The sequence below is a fragment of the Amphiura filiformis genome, chromosome 2 (assembly GCF_039555335.1).
Source record: "Amphiura filiformis chromosome 2, Afil_fr2py, whole genome shotgun sequence".
Taxonomy (NCBI): Eukaryota; Metazoa; Echinodermata; class Ophiuroidea; order Amphilepidida; family Amphiuridae; genus Amphiura; species Amphiura filiformis.
The window spans coordinates 4,674,321-4,696,841 of NC_092629.1; the positions used below are offsets into that span (position 1 = coordinate 4,674,321).

At 37.5% G+C, this 22,521-nt stretch overlaps 1 long non-coding RNA gene across 1 annotated transcript; it reads right to left on the reverse strand.

Moving 5' to 3' along the window:
• Positions 1-1,818: 1,818 nt before the first annotated feature.
• Positions 1,819-16,778, reverse strand: LOC140145800 (uncharacterized). Its single transcript, XR_011858136.1, has 3 exons — positions 16,634-16,778; positions 8,028-8,101; positions 1,819-2,280 (listed from the first exon to the last, which is right to left on the reverse strand). It is a non-coding gene; the product is annotated as an uncharacterized lncRNA (long non-coding RNA).
• Positions 16,779-22,521: the final 5,743 nt, after the last annotated feature.

Here is a 22,521-nt window from a genome sequence, read left to right on the forward strand (position 1 = left end):
TTGTCTATCTTATAATCAAAGATTTCATTAGACCAAAACTTGAACTAGGACAATTGTCTACCTTTGTGATACAGCTCAAAAATGGACAATTGTCAACCTTTCTGATACAGCTCAAAAGATGGACAATTGTCTACATGTACCTTACAGCTCAAAAGATGGACAATTGTCTAACTTTCTGATACAGCTCAATAGAAGGACAATGCTCTACATTTCGGATACAGCTCAAAAATGCACAATTGTCTACCTTTCTATACAGCTCAATAGTGGATGATTATCTACCTTTATGATACATACAAAACGACGCTTAAAGGTGGACAATTCAAAGGCTCAAAGGTGGACAATTGTCTACTTTTCTGATACAGTGGACAGTTTTATACCATTCCGATACAGCTCAAAGGTGGACAATTGTTTACATTTCTCATACAGCTCAAAAGTGGATAATTGTCTACCTTTCTGATACAGCTCAAAAGGGGGACAATTGTCTACCTTTCTGATTCAGCTCAAAAGGTGGACAATAAAGGCCGTCAGCCTTTTCCGCGGGACCGTCACCTTGTGGGTACTGCCGTTCTGCATGTCATGCGTTAGACATTACGCCCCGGAAGTAGCAGCATGTGACGCATCTCTTCAGTCAAGCGTCAACGCGGTGATCTTAGCAACAAGGCACTCCGTACCCACAAGATGGCGACGTTGACGTCACAATGACTACATCTATTGTCTACATGTACCTTTCAGCTCAAAAGATGGACAATTGTCTACCTTTCTATATACAGCTCAAAAGGTGGACAATTATCTACCTTTCGGATACAGCTCAAAAGATGTACAGTTGTCTACCTTTCTATACAACTCAAAAGGTGGAGAGTTGTCTACATGTACCTTACAGCTCAAAAGATGGACAATTGTCTACCTTTCGGATACAGCTCAAAAGATGTACAGTTGTCTACCTTTCTATACAACTCAAAAGGTGGAGAGTTGTCTACATGTACCTTACAGCTCAAAAGATGGACAATTGTCTACCTTTCAATACAGCTCAAAAGATGGACAATTGTCTACCTTTCTGATACAGCTCAGAAGGTGGACAATTGTCTGCCTTTCTCATACAGCTCAAAAGATGGACAATTGTCTGCCTTTCTCATACAGCTCAAAAGATGGACAATTGTCTGCCTTTCTCATACAGCTCAAAAGATGGACAATTGTCTGCCTTTCTCATACAGCTCAAAAGGTGGACAATTGTCTACCTTTCTTATACAGATCTTTGAGTGCAAAAGGTGGACAATTGTCTACCTTTTTGATAAACTAACTATTTCCCAAATAGTGCTGAAGAATCTGCATATTTTGAAAAAAAAACCACTTTCTGTAAGGGATGAAATCAAAACTCGAACGGTGGTTGGACCCCGGGGGTTGGACCGCGTTCCACTGTTTAGAATAATAGAAACCAGACGGAACCGGCAGTCGAGTTTTGATTTTATCCCTAAACTAGTTTAGTGCCTAACCAGAAAGTTATACAAAAAGGTTAAAATATACCCCAAGGCTGCCGCACATCCCTGAGCCCGTATCTTTTCACTAAGATACCCATCCGGGATTCCCTATAGGATGTATAATGTTATAGTTGAGAAATAGCCCAATATTCGTAGCACAACCCTGTCGCTCCATTGTCCGCGGGTATGAATGACTATATCGTGCTAAATGTCGCGAGAAGTACATGACTGAAGGGATGATTTAATTCTGATTGATGAAGAAACGTGATTCGCAAAATCGTTGCACTACTAATCTTTGAAATTGGAATATTTTGGTGTTTTAACGAAAAAATGCGGTAAACTGAGATGCAAAAGAGTGGTAAGGGATGTTTTCAAAGTTCGTGCATTAGCATGCCTACTCACGATAACACATAAAACGGGAACCGGCGATACAATAGTTGTCAGTACCATCCCCGTCATCGCATAGCGCATTCTTGCCATCTCGGACCTCACATGACCCAGTACAGCACGACTCCCAATTACCATCAGTTGTATAACACCAAACATACCACTCGCTGTAGTATTTACATCCTTCTAGCCCATAACCTGTACCCGTCTTGCACGTTTTACCATTTCTTGTGCTATATGCAATTGCCTCATCCACTCCCCGTTCTTGGAGATCCTCTAAACCAAGATGACGGCGGACTTGACGCAAAGCATTATACTCTCTTCCCTTTTCTTCTGTAGGGTCTGCCACAGTAAGCACTGCCAGTGAAAACACCAAAATGAGAAGAGCAAAGCAGGTCCTCTGTGCAATCATCATGATCTGTTAATACAAAACAAGTGACGTCATGACTCGACTAGTCTCTTCCAATATTTTAAAATAGTATATGTGTAGGCCTAATCAAGACATCTAAATGCTTAGCCTTACCAGACTTGCACCTACATTGCTGAAAAGTCACCAATTTTTTCTTAACCATCTGTTCCTGGATAGTCTCAGGAAAAATCTAAATCTAGGGCATCTGGATTTGTGGTACACGATATTGAGACTATTTGTTACATTATAATATCGAGATTAATACCGGGTAACATAGGCGTATTTCTAAATTTCTCAAAATTCGACTATGGCATAGTTTACCTTGTTCTTCGCATCGCAAAAGTCCGTTTTCCGAAATAATGTAGGCCTACCGTAAAAGTTTTTAGCCTCAGTAATTTATTATAGGTGCTATCATGAGGCGCTCTACGTGTTCACGTATAACCTTCTTCAACTCATTTGCATATAAACATCTAAAAAAAAAGGAACTAACCCCTTAAATAATGGCTATTATTCAAAAAGGGGCTTATATTGTATTACAAATCTGTTAAATGCGTTGGATTTATTTCTGCGCATTTTGACACCTCATTTGATACGATAGCCCAGAAAACAATAAAACACCAGTTAATTTAATGTTGTGAGGTCCAGATTTGAAAGTTGCACTTTAATACATACAAATTTTAACAATACAAAAACACTCAGATATCATTACACAGATTTCCTTGATCCATTACACTGAATACAAAATCAATACAATTTAGTGCAACTTTCAAATCTTGGGTTACATTGATTTAAATGTACGCTGTGACGTCAATATCTAGTCAATTGCTGCAAATGAGGTGTCAAAATGTGCAGAAATAAATTCTGCTTCCAACGCATTTTACATATTTGTAATACAATCACCCATTTTTTAATAATGGTCATTTAAGGGCTGGGGTATGAACGTTTGGACAGTATTTATTTTGGGACATTAGAGCACATCAGAGATATCGAATTGCATTCTGAATACGAAGAATGTCATTCTGATATCAAATAATTTTGATTTTTTGAAATTCACAATTTAATACACATTTTATGGCAAATCATTAAAAATTGATATTTTTGATATTTAACAGCACTTGAAGTAAACTTTATAAATCTGATGATTTATACTTAAAGTGTATGTAGGTGGGATGAAAAGCCGACGATCAATTGAAAATTTTGACCTTTCGCATTGAAGATATGGATTTTTTTTCCCAAAACACCAAAAAAAAAAATAGGTCTTTTGGGAAAAATCCATATCTTCAATATGAAAGGTCAAAATTTTCAATTGACCGTCGGGCTTTTCCTCCTGCTACATACACTTTAAGAATATATCATTAGATTTATATAATTACCGAGGACTGTTATATATCAAAAATTTGAAAAATATAAAATTTTTATAATTTGTCATAAAATTTGTATTATATTGTGCATGTGATTTTCAAAAAATGAAAATTATTTGATATCAGAAAGACATGCTTCGTATTCAGAATGCAATTCGATAGGTCTGAGGTGCTCTCATGTCCCACAAAAATACTGTCGAAACGTTAATAAACGCTCATTTTAGATCCCTTAAGGGGGTTTACTTTTTTTGAGATGTATTATATATATATATATATATATATAATTTTGGAATCGCATTCTGATTCACGCGAACATCTAAGCTACACTGTTCATTAACCCCAATAAGCCTGGTCCCATCAGGACCCAAGCGTAATACGGAACGACCGTTTACATATACAAACAAACAAACATGCTTCTACACTCAACGATCTGCCTTTTGGTTAAAGTTATCATCAAAGTTATTATATTTGGAAGAAATAATAAATAGTCTTTCAGGTCCACTTTCTTCGAAATTGACGAAATAATTGGTATCTTTGACCCAAAACGAGCATTTTTACATTTTTTTTTCAGGAAAAATAAAAATCGACCTTTGTGAACAAGGAACAAGAATGTGTGCTTGGGTAAATTTGACAAGGGGTCACATGTCACAATAAACAACAACTTGCCCATAATACTCTGATCAAAGTTGCCCCAAATGCGGGGTAACTTTGGTCAGGCTATTTTCAACCCCTCTAGTGCACCCTTAAAAATTATGTAAAAACAATCTGTTTCAACTTCAAGGCGTAGAGGGGAAACTCTAATGTCCTAAATAACAATTATTAAATTAGAAATATAATTGGTTTTGTTGGGATGCAGTGGTTTAAACAGTGACGCGTGCGCAAAGGGGGGGGGCATGCCCCACTTTTTGTTGGTCATTCGGGGAAAGCGTTAAAAACATCAAAATTGGCTCCTAATCAGACTCCATTCGGAGGAACTGAACAACCTGCCCCCCCCCCTTTCAATGTGCTGGGTCGCACGCCACTGGGTTTAAAAATTTTCAAATTTGACCGAAGTTACCCCATTTACGGTATGCCTTTGAGATGCCTTGCAGCTACACACATTATTGATCAACTTACCTAACACTGATGTCGATAATTTTTTAAACTCTTTGGATGTCCCAAAATTGCCTGAAATTGATAAAACTTGCCTTGAAGAACCCCTTACTAAAAGTGAAGTTTTCCGCACAATTTCTTCCATGAATTTAAACCGAGCCCCTGGATTTGATGGTTTCCCTATTGAATTTTACATTGTTTTCTGGATTGACATTGGTGACATGCTTTTGGATTCATTCAATTTTTCTTTTGAAGAGGGGATTATATCCTTATCTCAGATGAACGGGATTGTAACACTTCTTCCCAAAAAAGATAAAGACCCACTTAATATTAGAAATTATAGGCCTATTTCATTACTTACAGTTGATTACAAAATTATTGCCAAAACTATGGCAAATCGGTTGAAGAAATGTATGGGGGGTCTTATTCATGGTGATCAATCCGGTTTTTTAAAGGGCAGAAATATTGGCAATAATATCAGGCTTCTAAGGGTGGTGCAATAATTATGTGTACCCCGGGGTGAATTCTCAAAATGGTCTGCCAAAAATCGCCCCCCCCTCTCTGGCCGTGCCAAAAATCTTTGCCCCCCTTTTCGACGCGTGCCAAAAACCTTTGCCCCCCCTTTTGATGTGCCCAAAATCTTTGCCCCCCCCTTACACATGCAAGATTTTGGGGAACCCAATTTAAAACCTTAAATTGTCTTATCATATAGTGCTGGCGCAGTGACAGGAAATTTTGCATATTTGAACGTGTTCCTAACGTTTTCCTACGCCTTTTAGGGCGTAATATAGAAGCAGTGCCCAAAATATCTGTGCCAAAATTGCTTGCCCCCTTTTGACCTGCCAAAAATCGCTTGACCCCCTTTTGACCTGCCAAAAATGCTTGCCCCCCTTTTGGCCTGCCAAAAATCTTTGCCCCCCCTATAATTTACCCCCCCGGGGGGGGTACACATAATTATTGCACCACCCCTAATTGATATAATTGAATACACTGAAGTAAATGATTTGCCTGCAGCTATTCTGTTATTAGATATTGAAAAGGCATTCGATAGCGTTAGTCATGAGTTTCTTTTTAAAGTCCTTGAGCATTTTAACTTTGGCGATAATATTCTGAATTGGATTAAAACATTTTATTCTTGCAGGAAATCTTATGTTACTAACAATGGGTTCCTTACAAGTTCTATTGATATGTGCAGAGGGATATTTCAAGGGTGCCCAATCTCCCTTACATCTTTTTTGTTTATTATGGAGGTGCTCGCGATTGCCATTAGGGGTAATCCCAATATCGGTGGAATTCCAATTGATGGTGAGTAGCTTAAATTATCTATGTTAGCTGATGATACCACCTGCTTCATTGATGGTGCTCTTGAATCATTTGACAACTTATTTTCAACTCTAGACATTTTCGCAACATGTTCAGGTTGTAAAATTAATTTACTTAAATCTGAAGCAATTTGGATTGGTTCAAAAAAGGGTGCTGCTACTTTTCCATTCCGAGATAAAGGATTGCAATGGAAAAATGACAAATTTAAATGTTTAGGTATTACATTCTCATTGGATATAAAATCTTTATATGAATTGAATTACAAACCAAAATTAGACCTTATCGAAAAAACTTTAAACTGCTGGAGGGCCAGGAATTTATCCCTTATTGGTAAAATTTCTGTTATTAAATCCCTCATTTTGCCTCAATTTTTATATCTCTTTTCAGTGCTGTGTATCAAAGTTCCTAATCTGTTTTTAAGAAACTAAATTCTATTTTTTATAAATTTATCTGGAATGGTGGAAATGATCGGGTTAAAAGGTCAATCTTATGCCTTGGTTATGGATCAGGCGGACTCAAAATGGTTGACCCGTTTACTTTTGCCCAGTCACAAAAAATGACATGGGTTAAACATTTATTGGATGATAGTTATTTTTGTACATGGAAATCAATTGAATTATCTGCCCTTAAATGCTTCCATTCAGATACAAATCTTCTTTGGAAAGCTTATGCCCCAGAAAAAGTTCTTACACAGCTCAAGAATACTCAAATTTCTGATTCGCTTCGATCTTGGTATTATTTTAGGGATATGGCAGCTCAAGATCTTGGCTTTGAATTGAACGAATTGAAATTACAGGGGGGAATTTGGTATAATAAACATGTCCGCACCAAATCAAAACAGTATTTCTACTATGCAGCCTGGTATGAAAGAGGAATTTATAATATAATATTACTGATTTGCTCTATACTGACACTCCCACTCCAGTTCTGAAGTCTTTTGATGATCTAATTATTGAATTTGATATCCCTTATAGAGACAGGAGGAAATACAATACATTGGTTAATAGTATTGTTGAAAGGGAATTGCTTGATGATGCCACTGTTGAAGATTGTGATTTTTAAATATATTTTCAAGCAATATTCTGTTGGCACCTAAAGTCCCTCGTTATTGTTACCAAATTATGGTTGACAAATCACCTCCTGATAAAGCTCAACTGTATTGGGATGAATTGCTTAATGATAATAGTAATGAGGAGGCTATGGATTGGGAGTGGGAAAATATTCACTCTCGTAATTTTTCTTGTACCATTGAGACACAATTAAGAGCATTTTATTCCAAAGTTTTTCATCGGGCTATTGCACTTAATAAGTTCCTTCATAAAATTGGGAGAAAGGATTCACCTCTATGTTCCTTATGTGATAAATATCCTGAGACCATTTTACATATATTTTGTGATTGTGAAAAAGTAAATCCCATTTGGCAGGCTCTTCAAAATTTTATTAATATGAAACTGCATTCTGACTACAATTTCAACCAGATTGATGTAATGTTTGGTGTACCGGATGAACCCTTTTTTTTTTTTTTTTTTTTATGCTACAAATTTTTTATTTACAAATGTAAATTCCAAAATGTCTCTCCCTCGTTTAGTGGTCTTAAATCCTTTATCATTATCAAACGTAAGATTGAGTATCAAATTGCTTTGAAAAAGGAAACTATCTCAACACTTCCGTAAATGGAGTGTTGATTTTGATTTCACTTTTTGGTTGTAAATGTACTGTTTATAAATCACCTTTTACATGCTCTTCCTGTACATGTACATGTAATTTAAGTATGCCCACTTTTGTGGTGGCAGGTAAATCTTGTATGTTCGCATGGTTCAATCTGATATGTTTGGTCACAGAACTTTTGTGTATGTTTGATGTCAATTTGTGATTTGATTGATGTTTAATGATTTATGTATACTTGTTCTAATTTTGTCCAATCATGTGTTTGTGGTTTGCTTTTTTCAATAAAAACACAATGACAAAAAAACAACTTACCTAACACTATCAGGACTGACTATGATCACTATAATGTAACACAAATGTTTAATGCAGAAAAGCAGAGAATATATCTGTAACGAAAAAACAAATACGTTCATTATTTATTTAATTGTTATTATTTCAATGTTTTACAAACGTAATCGGACTTTTTGACCCGGGGGGGGGGGGGCACATAAACAATTTGGCGGGTATGTTCTCCCGGAATTTTGATGATGTGGTGGTCTTTGGGAGCTAACGGCGTACCGGTAAAAGGGGGTCATTTGGAGCTGCGAATGAGTAAAATGGGAACTTTTGGAGCTGAAAACAGTCAAATGTAAGGGTCTTTCTTGGCTTTCTGGTTAATGGTTGAAAATCGCCTAAAAACCATGGGGCGATTTAAATTTATTAATAACAGTTATTAAATCCTTGGATACCACTAATACACGAGGGTACCCATAATGCAGCATTGACCCAAGTTTGGTTGCATTAGGAATTAAACTGTTCATATGAGGCCAAATTTACAAGAAAATCCAAAAACTTGACTCTAAATGTTGACTGTACCCACCAAGTTTCATGCCCATATGACAATTTTTTACTAATTTGACATCAGATGACCCCTGGGTAGCCCCAGATGACCCCAAAATGACCTTCCAAAAATTTGGCTCTAAATATTGATTGTATCCACAGAGTTTCCTGCCCATATGTTAGTTTGTACTAATTTGACCTCAGATAACCCCTGGATGACCTCTGATGACCCCGAAATGACCTAAAAATTTGGCCCTGAATGTTGATGGTACCCACCAAGTTCCATGCCCATACGACAGTTTTTCAGTACTAATTTGACCTCAGATGACCCCTGGGTGACCCCAGATGACCCCAAAATGACCTTCCAAAAATTTGGCTCTCAATGTTGACTGTTCCCACCAAGTTCCATGCCCATACGAAAGTGACCCCAGCTGACCACAAAATGACCTTCCAAAGATTTGGCCCTAACTGTTGATGGTACCCACAAAATTTCATGCCCATACGGCAGTTTTTACTAATTTGACCTCAGATGACCCCTGGTTGACCCCAGATGACCCCAAAATGACCTTCCAAAAATTTGGCTCTAATTGTTGACTGTAGGCTACCTACCAAGTTACATGCCCATAGGATTTGAACTGTTCATATGAGACTAAATTTACAATTTGACCTCAAATGACCTTTGACCTCAGTATATGACCTTCAACCCCACCCAAAAAGTATCCAGGGTTTCTGACCATGACTCACCTATCCTGAAAATCTGGAGTCAATCCGCCCATCCATGTCCGAGATACAGCATCCGGACGGAAGCACGGACATTGCAGAAGTTCAATGAAACATGAAATTTGATCTGAAACACTAGTAGTAAGTTATTCAGAACATGCAGAAGGTCAATAGCTTTCATATCAAAATTGATTAGCTCTGCACCATGCACACCCTTGGTCAGGGGCCCCTGATCTACTTTCGCCCCGGGCACCCTGGCACAGTGTCTTCGACCCTATATCAGTTCGGGGGCACTGCTAATTCAAAGACGTCTCTGATATCAAAGACGGGTCAGTGATTTCACATACGGGGTCTGTGAAATCACATATGTCGTGCTTTTTTTACAGTTTGGGGCTAGATGCAGCATATCGGAAAGAAGGTGACTGTATCGGAATATGCTTTCCTATGTTTAGCAAATATCTGCCTGTGCAAACATCATATCTGTCTGTGCAAATTCTGACAAATGGTCCCAGAAAACACTTAGATTGGCAAAATCGAGCCATATCCAACGTTTTGAAGTAACAAAAATCCCAAGTCATGGGGGAGTGAATATTTTGGCAAGGCAAAAAAGGAGGAACAATGAATTTTGGACAGTCAACGGGGGAGGGAGCGATTTTTGGCACGCATTGTGGCGGCAACTTTTCAAAAATATATTCAAAAATGACTTGAAAAATGGTAGGCCCCTACGGAAACGTTCAGGCCTAACCTCGCGGCCTGACTCTCGCACACGTGCATGGGATGAATTCGGAGAAATATGGACACTTGTATTTTATTGATAGGGGTAGGGTTATGTTATGATTAGGTGGCTCAAAATAGATCAACAAATTACGGTAAACCAGGCGCGTGCCCACGCCTGCAGCCCCGGGTCTTAATAAAAAATGAGGGAGACAGAGAGAGAAAGAGAGAAGGGAGAGGGAGGGAGAGGAAGGGGAGTGATAGAGCAGTGGCATAGCCAGGCCCGTTTTTTTTTTGCGGGGTGCTGATTTTGAAAAAGTGTTTCATTTTTTACCAGGGGCGATTTTGTAAAAAGTGGACCTTCTTCACAAACTTTGGACCTTTTTTTGACTAAAAAAACATAAAAAACATATTTTTTTGCTCACTACGGTCGTAAATTAGGATTTTTTGAGGACTTTTGCCCCACCGCACGGCCCCACTCTGCGTACGGGCCTGGGCATAGCCAGTGGGGCAGTATAGTGCCCCCTACAAAAATTGAAGGGCGGAAAAGGGAGGGAAAAGAAAAAGGTCTACTTTTTCGGTCTGATTTCCCAAAAATTGAAAGAAATAACCCGACAACTGAAAACATATATAAAATAACTGCCAATACCGGAACGAAAATGTTACAAAAATCAGGACAAAATATTAGCAAAACTGGGTTGAAAATTTTGTTTTGCCACAGCCACCAGGCTCATTTCAATATCCGGGGATTTTAGGCAAACGAAAGGGGAAAAGTGGAAAGAAAACAAGAAGAAACGAGGAAGAGTAGGCCTACGTTCTGAGTCATTGCGCATCATAATTATGTTCATGCTTGAAATTTGTGACGGGAAGTCGCATCCACTGGAAATCCATTCTAAAATACATATTATGCATTATCATGACATGGTTATATGGCCTATAGGCTATGCTTAATCATGATGGTCGGAAAAATAAGTTAATAGGCCTAATAGGGGCCTAATGCAAAATGATGCACCAATTGGCTTTTAGTTTGAGGATAATATTCCCCTCACAAGTCGGATCCGTTGAAATCTGTTATGCCCAAAATAATACGAATAATAAGTGTAAACTTTTACACCAAATGACTTTATTGTGCCTTTCATAACTTTTTGAAAATAATTCTCCAACTTCTGAGGGAGCACATCCCCCTCAGGCACCCTTCTCCGTCAAAAAAGAAAAGGCTAACTTGCATTTATCCATATAGGCCTAATTGAGCAGGTTTATACCCATGCAGATGTCAGGTCCGCAGGAAATTTGTTAGGAATTATAGGCCTATCTTTCATAGATATAATGACTATAGGCCTATTATAGCACACCCCCCTCAAGCAAAACAGAAAAGCCTAAACTTAGGCTGAATTGAAGGAATTATTGAGCACGAGTGTTAAATATAGGCGGAGACTGGGGTAATTGTGGCCCCAGGGTAATTGTGGCCCCTTTGTCTTTATCAGGGTGTCTTTATACTAAGCATTGGTCTAGGTGACTTAACTTTGTATTGTATGAAAGAGTGGTCTTTATGTTACTGTTTGGTGAAAAAATATTCAAATAGCATTAAAATTTTTATGAGGGGGTCTAATTCGCGGAGCGACATCGCATAAATGGCTCTAAAAAAGTGGCAAGTCCACTTTTTATTCATAGGGTTGGTGCTTATTGGTTGTATCACTGACTATTTTGTATGTGTTTGACATGAAAGGTAATCATAACAGTTCCCATTGATATAACAATTTTATTAAAAAATTGTTTATATAATGAGCTAAATTTGCATATTATGTAATACCCGGCTTGGGGTAAATGTGGCCCCTGTTCATGTCTTAAGCAAATTACTTGCATCTGACCCCCTAAAAAGCTATTTTGGTCATTAATCTGTTATATGTTAATCAAATTAGCCATTTGGGGTCATTATTGAAACAAAAAGACATATTTAGTATGTTTTCAAGTCAAAACAAGGAAGTATAATGAACAGTCAGATCCGGCCGCAGTTTCGGCATGCAAAAATTAGCATAATAACAAGTATTTTACAAAATGCCTTAAAATGCCTTTTTATGGTAAATAAACCAGTCCAAATGGCCTAGAATTATCGCAATGACTATAAAACATGCTATTAATAGTTATCAGGAAGAACTGGATTCACAATACTCTTTAAATTCTTTATTTTGTTCAGGGACCACAATTACCCCGCTTGGGGTAATTGTGGCCCCTTAAAACATTATGTTAATTATTATGCAAATTGCAATATATTTTCCAATTATATTTATCACATCTTATAGGTACCCATTGCCTCTATCCACTCATGCAGAAATTCTACTTCTCCAGTTCATACTTACAGAATTACATGGTAAAAATGCAAAAGGGGGCCACAATTACCCCAGTTTCCCCTAAGCCTAAAACTAAAATTCGCGGTTCAGTTGGAAATCTGTAAAAAAATATATGCTCCGAAAATAACCAATAAACAGTTTTGATGTGTCCGGAGAATTGAAAGTCTGCAAAATGTCGTCGAGGGAGCAAAGTTATTCTGCAGCATTTAAGCTCAATTATGAAAAAGAGCAACATTTTTTAGCATTCTCCGATTTCTCACGTTCACTAGAAAGAGTGTATCCCGAGCCCGCGATTTAATTCATAAATTGAATAGTAAAATTAGCAGGAGCTAGCAGGCACTTGGGCTAGCTACAACCCTGATCATGCTGATTAGGCCTACTCGCAAAATTATTCCCGTTGCGCCAGTTCACGTTTACAATATCGTTTGCGGCTGGGTTTTGAGACTAGGGAGTATGTGATTTATGAGACGTCTTTGAATTATGATACTGTCAGGTGACTCGGCACTGAAGAGTCTTTGATATCAGAGACGTCTTTGAATTAGCAGTGCCCCCGAACTGATATCTTCATGGCAGGAATCGCCATGGTAGGTTAAATCCACAGCCACGATTAGCCATTTGGTTCAAACCTTTAAAGCTCTTTTAAACTAATAATTAGTCGAGGGACATAACTAAGGCTACTCACAATAGCCGGGTAATCGATCTTGGTTGTGCGTGATTAAGCTTGTATAGGGGGCCTACCCCATTGAGGTCAATGGTCATCGACTTTTATACTGCCTACAGTGAGTGCAGCTGTAGGCCTACTACACGCTGCACGCTGTAGTCCATAACAGGACCAACGCAATATAAAATGGTCAAATTTTGAGTTCAAAGCGCACGGCCAATTTTCAAAGCGCATTCTAGCGACTATCATATCTGTTCAACACGTATTTCCAAGTTTATGAGACCAAATCTGGTTTCTTGAGAAAAAAATCATGACGGGAGATATTCATCATTTTCTAACCCGGTATCAGAAGATTTTCGTCTGATATCAAAATCGTGCATAGCAATTCACGTGTATCGATCCCGTGTATTCATTTTAGTGTCCCTTCTGCACCAAATAATTATTAGCCAGGCGGTGTCGGTGTGCCTGGACCAAAGTATTAGTTACGCCACTGTGGCGATTTTAGAGTCATTTGGGCAAAAAATGCGCGACAAACACAAACCGACCCACTATCAGAAAAAATGGTTTTAAAATCTGTCCTTTGTATGGAACCTCAACGGCTCTGTAACGAAGTTAAACGAACCAAAAAGGTTATATAAAGGCCCAAACTGGTTTTACAAAGGGTTAAAGTAGGGGGGGGGGGGGGGTGATCTCTGACCAAAGTTTATAAATACTTGTGGAAATCATTGTAGTGACATTGTGTGAGTGGGAAAATTACCTTTATTTCGTTCAATTTGGGCATTTTACCCCCTGGACATGGCTTCTTAAGTTTTCCCGTTTTTGCCCATTTTAGTGCATTGTAATGCATAGCGTTGTTAGCTGATAATAGATTATGGGTGGCTTCAAAACGCAACTGCCGTGGCGGTTGAACCGCATTCCATATTGTTAGAACAATATAGAAACAGGCCCTAACAGGGTCGAACCGGGCGGAACTAGCAACTGGCGGATGAGTTTGGAAGCCCTCCCTATTAATAATGTGAACTTATGATTATTGTTTTCAGTGCTCTCAGACTAATGAATAACAAGAATCGGCACAGCATTTATAAAAATAAATTGAACAAAACTTTGTTACTGTTGGTATAAGGGAGTGTCCAGAGATGTTTTTATGATAGGGGTTACTTGGATTATGAATTTTAATCTCTTTAGGGACCGAAGAAAAATTCACATATTTTTTTCAGGGCCCCCCTTTCGGACCTAACATTATTTTCAGGGTCCCCCTCTTTGGCCATGAAAATTAACATCAACTCCATAGAAAATAGTGTAAACTCATGTTCTACGAGAAAATTAAGGTGATATTTTTAAAGGCCCCCCTTCAGAGGGATACAAAAATTCAGGGCCCCTTTTTTGCATCAGGCCCCCCTGTTACAATTGTTTGTGAACGGTCCCTTATTATAGTTTAGCTAATGCGGCCACCTTTTTAAGGTTCAAAACATCTTGGCTCCAACCCCTTCCACAACAGTATTATTTTAAAAACACTTCCTAAATGAAGAAAATCACTGTAGGGAATCGTAGGTAGTGGGATGTAAACAAAAAAACGTTCAGGGGGTGGAGATAACTTGTACATCAGCGTGGGTAACCACCCACTTTACGCCGGTTCCGAAGGTGGCCATGAGGTTGAAACAAATCCAAGAAAAGAGACCATGAAGATCTGTAAAATTGTTAATCTGAGACCCGTGATGGGCAATTTTACCCTGTTGATTTTACCTTTTTTCAATTATTTTAAGCCATTTTACTGACCTTTTTGTTCAGTTTTGATCACGATTTAACATCAAAGATACCACTCTAACAGTCCTTTTAATTTTATACACTATCCAACAAAATTAATTTAATCCAGATAATTCAATACACTATTTGAGACTTGCAGAGACCTACAACGAATTTGACATTGTCCTTTTTTTAATGTGAGAGGTTACCTGACCAGAACACAGAGTTACCCCCCCCCCCCCCCCCATCATGTCCATCAGCCTGTTGGGGTGGAGGTGGGACTGATCATATTCTTGAAATTACATTGGTGTAATTATCCATTGTAATCAGTTAAAAAGCAGAACTGTCTTTAAAAAAGACAACACCACAGATGAATCACCACAATCATTTTACATTAATATTTCTAAATGTCTGGAATAGGCCTACTGGTAATTAGACAAAATAAATAGCCTGTGGGTAATACCGGTATTTCTTGGTAAATACCACCAAAGACATACATGTAGTGTATCAATGTACTCACAGCCAATTATCACACATGATGTGCCGCTCTCTAGAACTGGTCTCCTACACCTGTATGTAAATCTTTTGAACACCTGACTACTATCAGTAGAACTTTGACCTCTTGGTGTCATTTTAATGCTATTTTGTTGATTGGATTGTCAAAATGTAATCAATTTGAATGTGTCAGGTGTCAATCTGGACTGAAATGGAGTCATTTGCTAGATTTTCTTGATACAGCAAATTTCATCCATAAACAAAACATATATCAACCAATTTCATATCTGCCTAAATTCTTCAAGCAGAATAAACAACCTCAACCCTGTTTTTGAAATAGCCACATCTTGATGGCCATCACAAGAAAGTCATGAATATGCAAGTAGATCTCTAGCTATTGCCAACTTGGGAACTTGTATACTTGTAGCCCAATGTCGTCACAGTATATCACCCAGTTTGGGTTCATGGTCTCGAAATCATTGGAATAAAAATTGTTTACTTCAAATGTGGGGCATAAAAACCTAATTCTATTATTTACATTTATAAAGTTATACCAATGTGGGCAACTTTTTCAAGGTATAGAGACTTGATTCAAGATGCAGTACACCCAAATTAAGTGTAAATTCCTTATTATACCGTGTGGCGGAAAAAACAAAAAGCATTGCGTGCAACCTTCCATGCTTGTTGGTGCAACCCACAAAAGACATCTATGTTATGACGTCATTGAGACTTCAAATTAAATGGGGTGTTGGATTTTTTTTTAAATATCAAAAGAATGAAAATACTCTCCGATATACATTGATACCAATTTATAAAATATTTAATGATAAGTGATGTTAAAAGAATAACATGGAAAGAATAATGGTTAACCTGGTTGTAATTGGCCTTATAGTCCTATACCGAAACATGCAAAAAAAACCTCAATATCTTCAGACCCCATGTCCAGGGGGTAAAATAACCGAATCGGATGCAACAAAAGGCATTTTCCCACTAATACAATGCCACTACAACTATTTCCACAAGTTTTGAAATAATATCTCACAAAGTGATTCAGAGATCACCCCTCTAGTTAAAGCAGGATCTGTGGTTAAAGTCAAAAACATATTAAAGAACATAAGGGTTCTTTCAGTTTAAAGAACTTTTTTTCTTGAGGGATATAGCTAGGCGCGCTTTGCGAGAATTTGTTCCATTTCATGATCGTTTCTTAGCACCCAAGAAATTTGTGCCCCCGGTTGCTGAAGTTCTGTATACGCGCCTGCATACGACAAAAACTTCTTAAAAGCTATTTTAGAACCTTTATTTCGGAGAGTGTATACTTCAAGGTCCGTCCGCCAGAAGAACTGGGTTTTTTTCTGTCACCGATAATTAAAAGAATAAACTGTTCGGTTAAATAAATTATAGCTAGCAATAACACTTACCTTATGGCTAGAATACCGTGACTTTGGATGGACTTGTCCCAGAGACACACCGCGCTGTTGCTGAGCAGGAGATTAGCGCAACTGTGATCGATTTCGGGTTTATTTTGGCATTTATATGAACATTTCAACACTATTTAAAAATAAAGTGTTATGCATAATTTTTTTTTATGATGCAAGTGCAATAGCTGCCATGTGTAGCATGTGTAAGGTGAGTACAATATTATGCGTGTAAACTCACAGGACAGCTATTGCACTTAGCCCTACCCACTTCTGGCACTGAGCAGTCGCTATGTCATCCCATTGGCTGAATGAACTAAACGTGCATCACCTGAACTGCAAGGATGAAATGTCAACGCCCATTTGGAAACTATCCCATTCATCCCGGCCATTCATGCCATTGGTTCATTGCATCAGTGGAGTGGCTGACGGGGCACAGTGTCATCGCCCCGATATCTTCATAGCAGAAATCGCCATGGTAGGTTGAATCCACCGCCACGCATGGCCATTTTGTATCGACCTGCTTAATTATTTTTGAGTCGCATAATGGGCCGAAGGACATCTGACTAAGGCTACTGACCAAATGCTGACAATAGCCCCGATTAGCCGGTTACTTACCTCGCTGATGTGTGGGTCGAGCATGGTACACCATATGTCATATCCTTTTAGACTACCTCAACGATTGGCCTATACACTGCGCTATATAATTCGGCACATATAAATCAGAATTATTGTCAGTTTTTTGACTCAAGACGCACGGTTCTTTCTCAAGACGCAAGCTAACGACTATCATATCTGTTCAAAATATATATTCAAGTGCAAGGGACCACATCTGGTTTCTTTATACGAAATCATTTACGGGAGATATTCATCATTTTCTACCCCGGTATCCAAAGATTTTCTTCTCATATCAAACTCGTGCATAGCAAATTCACGTGTATCGATCCCGGGTATTTATTTTAGTATCTCTGCTGACAAAGTAATTATTAGCCAGGCGATGTCGGTGTGCGGGGGGGTTCGGACATCATTTTTGTAACATAGTGGTAAATAAAATCAGTTTCTTTTTTTTCTTCAGATAATCTTAGTAATAAATTACCTTTATTCCGTGTTAAATTATGAAAAATGATAAAAAAATCTTATCCTGATCTTGCTCTCTTAGTGCTGTTTAAATACGCAAACATTCAGTAAACAAATTGATTTTTGGATTTTTGTATAAAATAGTGTAAAATTGCGAAATGAGATGTGTATCAGCTTTCAAAAAGTTTATCAAAAAAATTTATCAAAGGTTAGTAGGCCTAGGCTAAGATTTGCAATGATCGGTCAGAATTGAGCAAGATTTGTACTGATCGGTCAAAATTTTGCATAATTTTATGAGATTTCAAGCTGGGTTTTTTTTTTCATTATTTCAGCAAATTGGTCAGAATTTGACGTCATTTCATAACATTTTTCGTTAGGCCTATTTGCAAATGCAAAAATTGCAAAACCCGATGTGTCTCAATTCTCGCTATTCACAATAAGGGCGCCGCCAACGGTTTGCGATGTAATCGTGATGTATCATGGGAAAGGTCGACATCCAAGTCCGCGCAATACGAATATTACCATGCTATTACATAGGAACACGTGACAATATTTTTTAGTTTGTCAAAATAAAGGTGTTACACGCGAATCGATACTCAATAATACTTAATAATCCAATAATGTGATTTGAAATGTGCACAATTAATTATTAGTTATATTGACAAATTAAAAAATATTGTCACGTGTTCCTATGTAACAGCATGGTAATATTCGTATTGCGCGGACTTGGATGTCGACCTTTTCCCATGATACATCACGATTACATCGCAAACCGCTGGCGGCGCCCTTATTGTGAATAGCGAGAATTTTCAAAAAACTTATAAAAAGTTAGTATTGCAGTAGGCCTACTAGTTTTTGGTCAAAATTGAGCAAGATTTGTTGTGATCGGTCAAAATTGAGCAAGATTGACAGATCGGTCAAAATTCTGCTGCGCTATACGAAGAGCAGCCTAATAAAAGCATGTCTTCAGGGAGGTAAATAACAAGAAACTGGGCGTGCATTTGCTCACCCAGGAAATTATTGTGCCCATCTAGTAAATTCAATTTGCCCATTTCCCAAAAATGCCCACCAGGTAAATCATTTTGCCCACAATACAGGCATCATTATGAAAATATATAATCGTATGTTTGGGAAATGGGTCAATAGGGTATAATTCAGAGTTGACCATATAGGCTACTGCTAAATGTCATGCTATTTATTAAAAATCATTTACCCGCTTGGGCGGAAAATATGAAACCTGAAATCTTATTGGGATGAAGGGGAGGCTTAAATACATTCCCATAATCATGATAATGCACTATGATTGGGAAATTTGGTCAATAGGCCTATATTAAACCCAATTTTAAAGACATTTAGAAAAAATTGGACATTCGTTATCAGGCGAATTTCGCTCTAAAAACTATTTTTCTGCATCGATCACCTGTCCTGGAGTAAAATGACACCATTTTTGGACATTAGGGAGTGTTCAGAAATACCTCCATTAAGAGGGGGTCAAAAAAGTTTTGGGTTCACGAAGAGGGGGGGTTAAAAAATTTCATGTGAAAAAATAAATTCCAGCCCCCCCCTAAGTATTTCTGAACACTCCCTTAGTTGTTATGGAAACGATGGCCATCTTGGATTTTGAAAGGATATAGTTTGCGGGCAGTTTTTCACCTCCTTAATCTATTTTTTTTCTTCAAAAATTGAAAGAATGGATAGCTAAGGACATGATCGTTAAAGTTACAGAAGAAAATAGAGAAAAATCTTGAAAAAGGTTTGCGATTTGTCGGCATTATTTCGGGCCTAATTGCCTATTTTTCGCAAAATAAAAAGAGTTTTCAAAATTCCTTCTGTAAATGTCTCAGAAAAGGTCTTTCCACCATCACTGTGCAATTTAAGCTAATTTGGACTTGGGTATTGAAAAAAAAGCTGCGCACAGATGCTGCATTTTGCAGTAATTTAAAGTCAAGAAACACTGATTTTTTTTCAATAATTATGCAAATTTCGAGCCGTTGAATCAATATTTTATTCACATAATTATTATTTGAGCTCAAATCACTTATAAATCTTAAACTTTCTCAATGATATAACCGGATAACCTGTTTTATTGAATTTTATTGATAAAACTCTAAATATCGTAGGGTAAAAACAATATAATTACGTTTCTAGGAATAAACGAAGAGATCACATATTTGCGTCACCTAATATCTTTGAACACCCACAGATTTGGAACCAAACATCCAATTTGAATCAAAGAAAAAGCAAATTAAAGCTTAAATTGCAAATTATTTTATAAAAGAATAATCTGAAATTGCCCATTTTTCCCATTTGTAGTGATTTATTTTGCCTGGATTACCTTAAATAAACATAATAATAATATACTGTCTGTAGGTCAAACTAATTATCGGAATTGATACACAAATTTCTGATTTGAAGCAGAATCGATAAAGTTAAATCACTTTGTCTGAGAATATTCATAAAAACACATTTTCTTCAGTACTTTTCATAAATTGATAAAGACGACCCTGCGAGAGACGACCATGAAGAAATGAAAGGGATGAAAAAATAAAGCACTTGAAGTGATAGCGTTTTGATCATAAAAATCAAATCTTGTTTACGACAGATGAAATATTTTATGGGTAAAAACAGATCACGCCATCCCAAAAAATTGAGTGGGTATCCTTGGATTCTGCGAAAATTGATGAGAATATTGTGAAAACAACAACAACAACAACAACAACAACAACAACAACAACAACAACAAAAAACATTGGATTGTCTGGTGCAGAGGAGATATTCTATAACCCACCCCCCCCATCGAAATGGCTTAATAATTTTATGTATGTAAAAATATATTTATACAAATAAAGTCTTTTGAACAGTTTTGATAATTTATCACTTCTCCAAAAAACCTTTTCTTAATATAACTAGTACATTTACACATGATAAACTGGTTTAAAATGTTTAAAACGTGCATATTTTAACTATTTTAGGCCAAATTTTGCCCTAAAAATAGCCCCAAAATGTCCATAAACTTTTTAAATATAGTCCAAATTAACTCGGATTTCTTTTTATATTCATGTAGAAACACGCCCAGTGTATTTTTAAACTGCATGAAAATGCCACATTGATGTACTCATACACTTCATTAAATGTAAATCAAAGTATTTTTTCTTCATATCTGGCTATGAGCTCATTAATTATTCCTGAGCTAATTTGCATAAAATTTACATAATTAATTATTAAACTTGTTTTTCTAAAAGTTTAAAGTCCAAGCTTCCCATTGGTTTTTACCCAACCGATAACACTTAAACGAAATATGATACCTCCACCGTGCACTACACCACCCAAATAACCACTTTTGTGGTAGAATAATGAAAATGATGTGGAGCGTATGTAGGAGCTGTGGGAAATCGCACTTTGGAGGTGACGTGTATGTAGGCCTGATAAGACCCCCCCCCCCTTTGCATCATCGCTATAACCCTAAACACCCCATTTTTTCCCCCAAACACATGGGCCTAGTATACGTCCGTCACCCGAAGGCCCCTTATTTTTTATTCGATCTACCATCCAAAGGCCCTTATTTTTCTATTTGAACATCAACTTTCATTATCAGTGATTTAATTACTTCTTTTTAAATAATAGTAACAACAACAACAACAACAATAATTACAATAACAATAATAATAATCATAATAACACTAATAATAATAATAATAATAATAATAATAATAATAATAAATAATAATAAAAATAAAAACCAAAACAACAACTATACAATATACGGGCATTTGTGTTACATGCAATAAGTAACATCGGTGAAGAAGTCAATGCGTTCCCATCATTGTATTGTTTCCAACAGAATATATTTATCTACTCTACTTAGCTTTCTAACTCTATCGTACTCTACATACACCATCAAATGACAGGCAATGTGACATCAAGATATTACGAATATTTATCAACTCTAACTTATGTTTATTTGACTGTAAACGCTATCGTTTCTTATATTTTCATGAATAGTCAAAATGACAGGCAATGACATCAAGATATTACGTAAATTTATCTAATCTACAATCCTCGAAATAAGTCTTGGAACGCTTTCGTGTAAATAACGGAAAACTGTCACCCCTCTCCCGCGTGCAATGTTGAGAAATGCCGATGTCTTCAACAGTTTCTCATTGTGTTCCAACATTGACTGATGCAGGGGCGGACTGGTGGTTTTAGGCGGCCGTGGCAAACTTATTAAGACCAGCCCTATTACTCAAATAGAGCGCAGCGAGCGCAGCGAGCGTAGCGACTAGCGCATGGGGTCCAGGGGCCCGCGCAAGGGCCCCTGGTAGGGTCCAGGGGCAAAGCCCCTGGTGGGGGTCCCGGGGGCGAAGCCCCCGGACGACTAAGGGTTTTAGCTATTCTAGGGGGTCAGGAAGCCAGGATTTGACAACGATTTCTGAAGCCAAATTCCATTTGTACAGACTTGAAATATTCTTTATCCATTGTCACTCACTTGCAATAATCAAGATCAAACCAACATTTATTCAATTTATAAGTAGTGTGCATGTTTTATGTTTTGACTCATTTGCACACATATAGAATTAGGCCTACATCTTTGCAGAACTGTGTTATCATATCGTGAGTATATTCAATCATTAAAAGACAAATGCTAAACATTGTTAACAAGGTTAATAGCAATTTTTTAAACTATTGCGATTTGGTAGTTCACAGCATCTATAGCGAATGGTAGTGAGCTTTGGCAAAAATTGCATTGATCATTTCATAGCGCGCGTGATAAAACTCCACAGTGGCGTAGATTTGCAGGGGCGGATTTAGGGGGG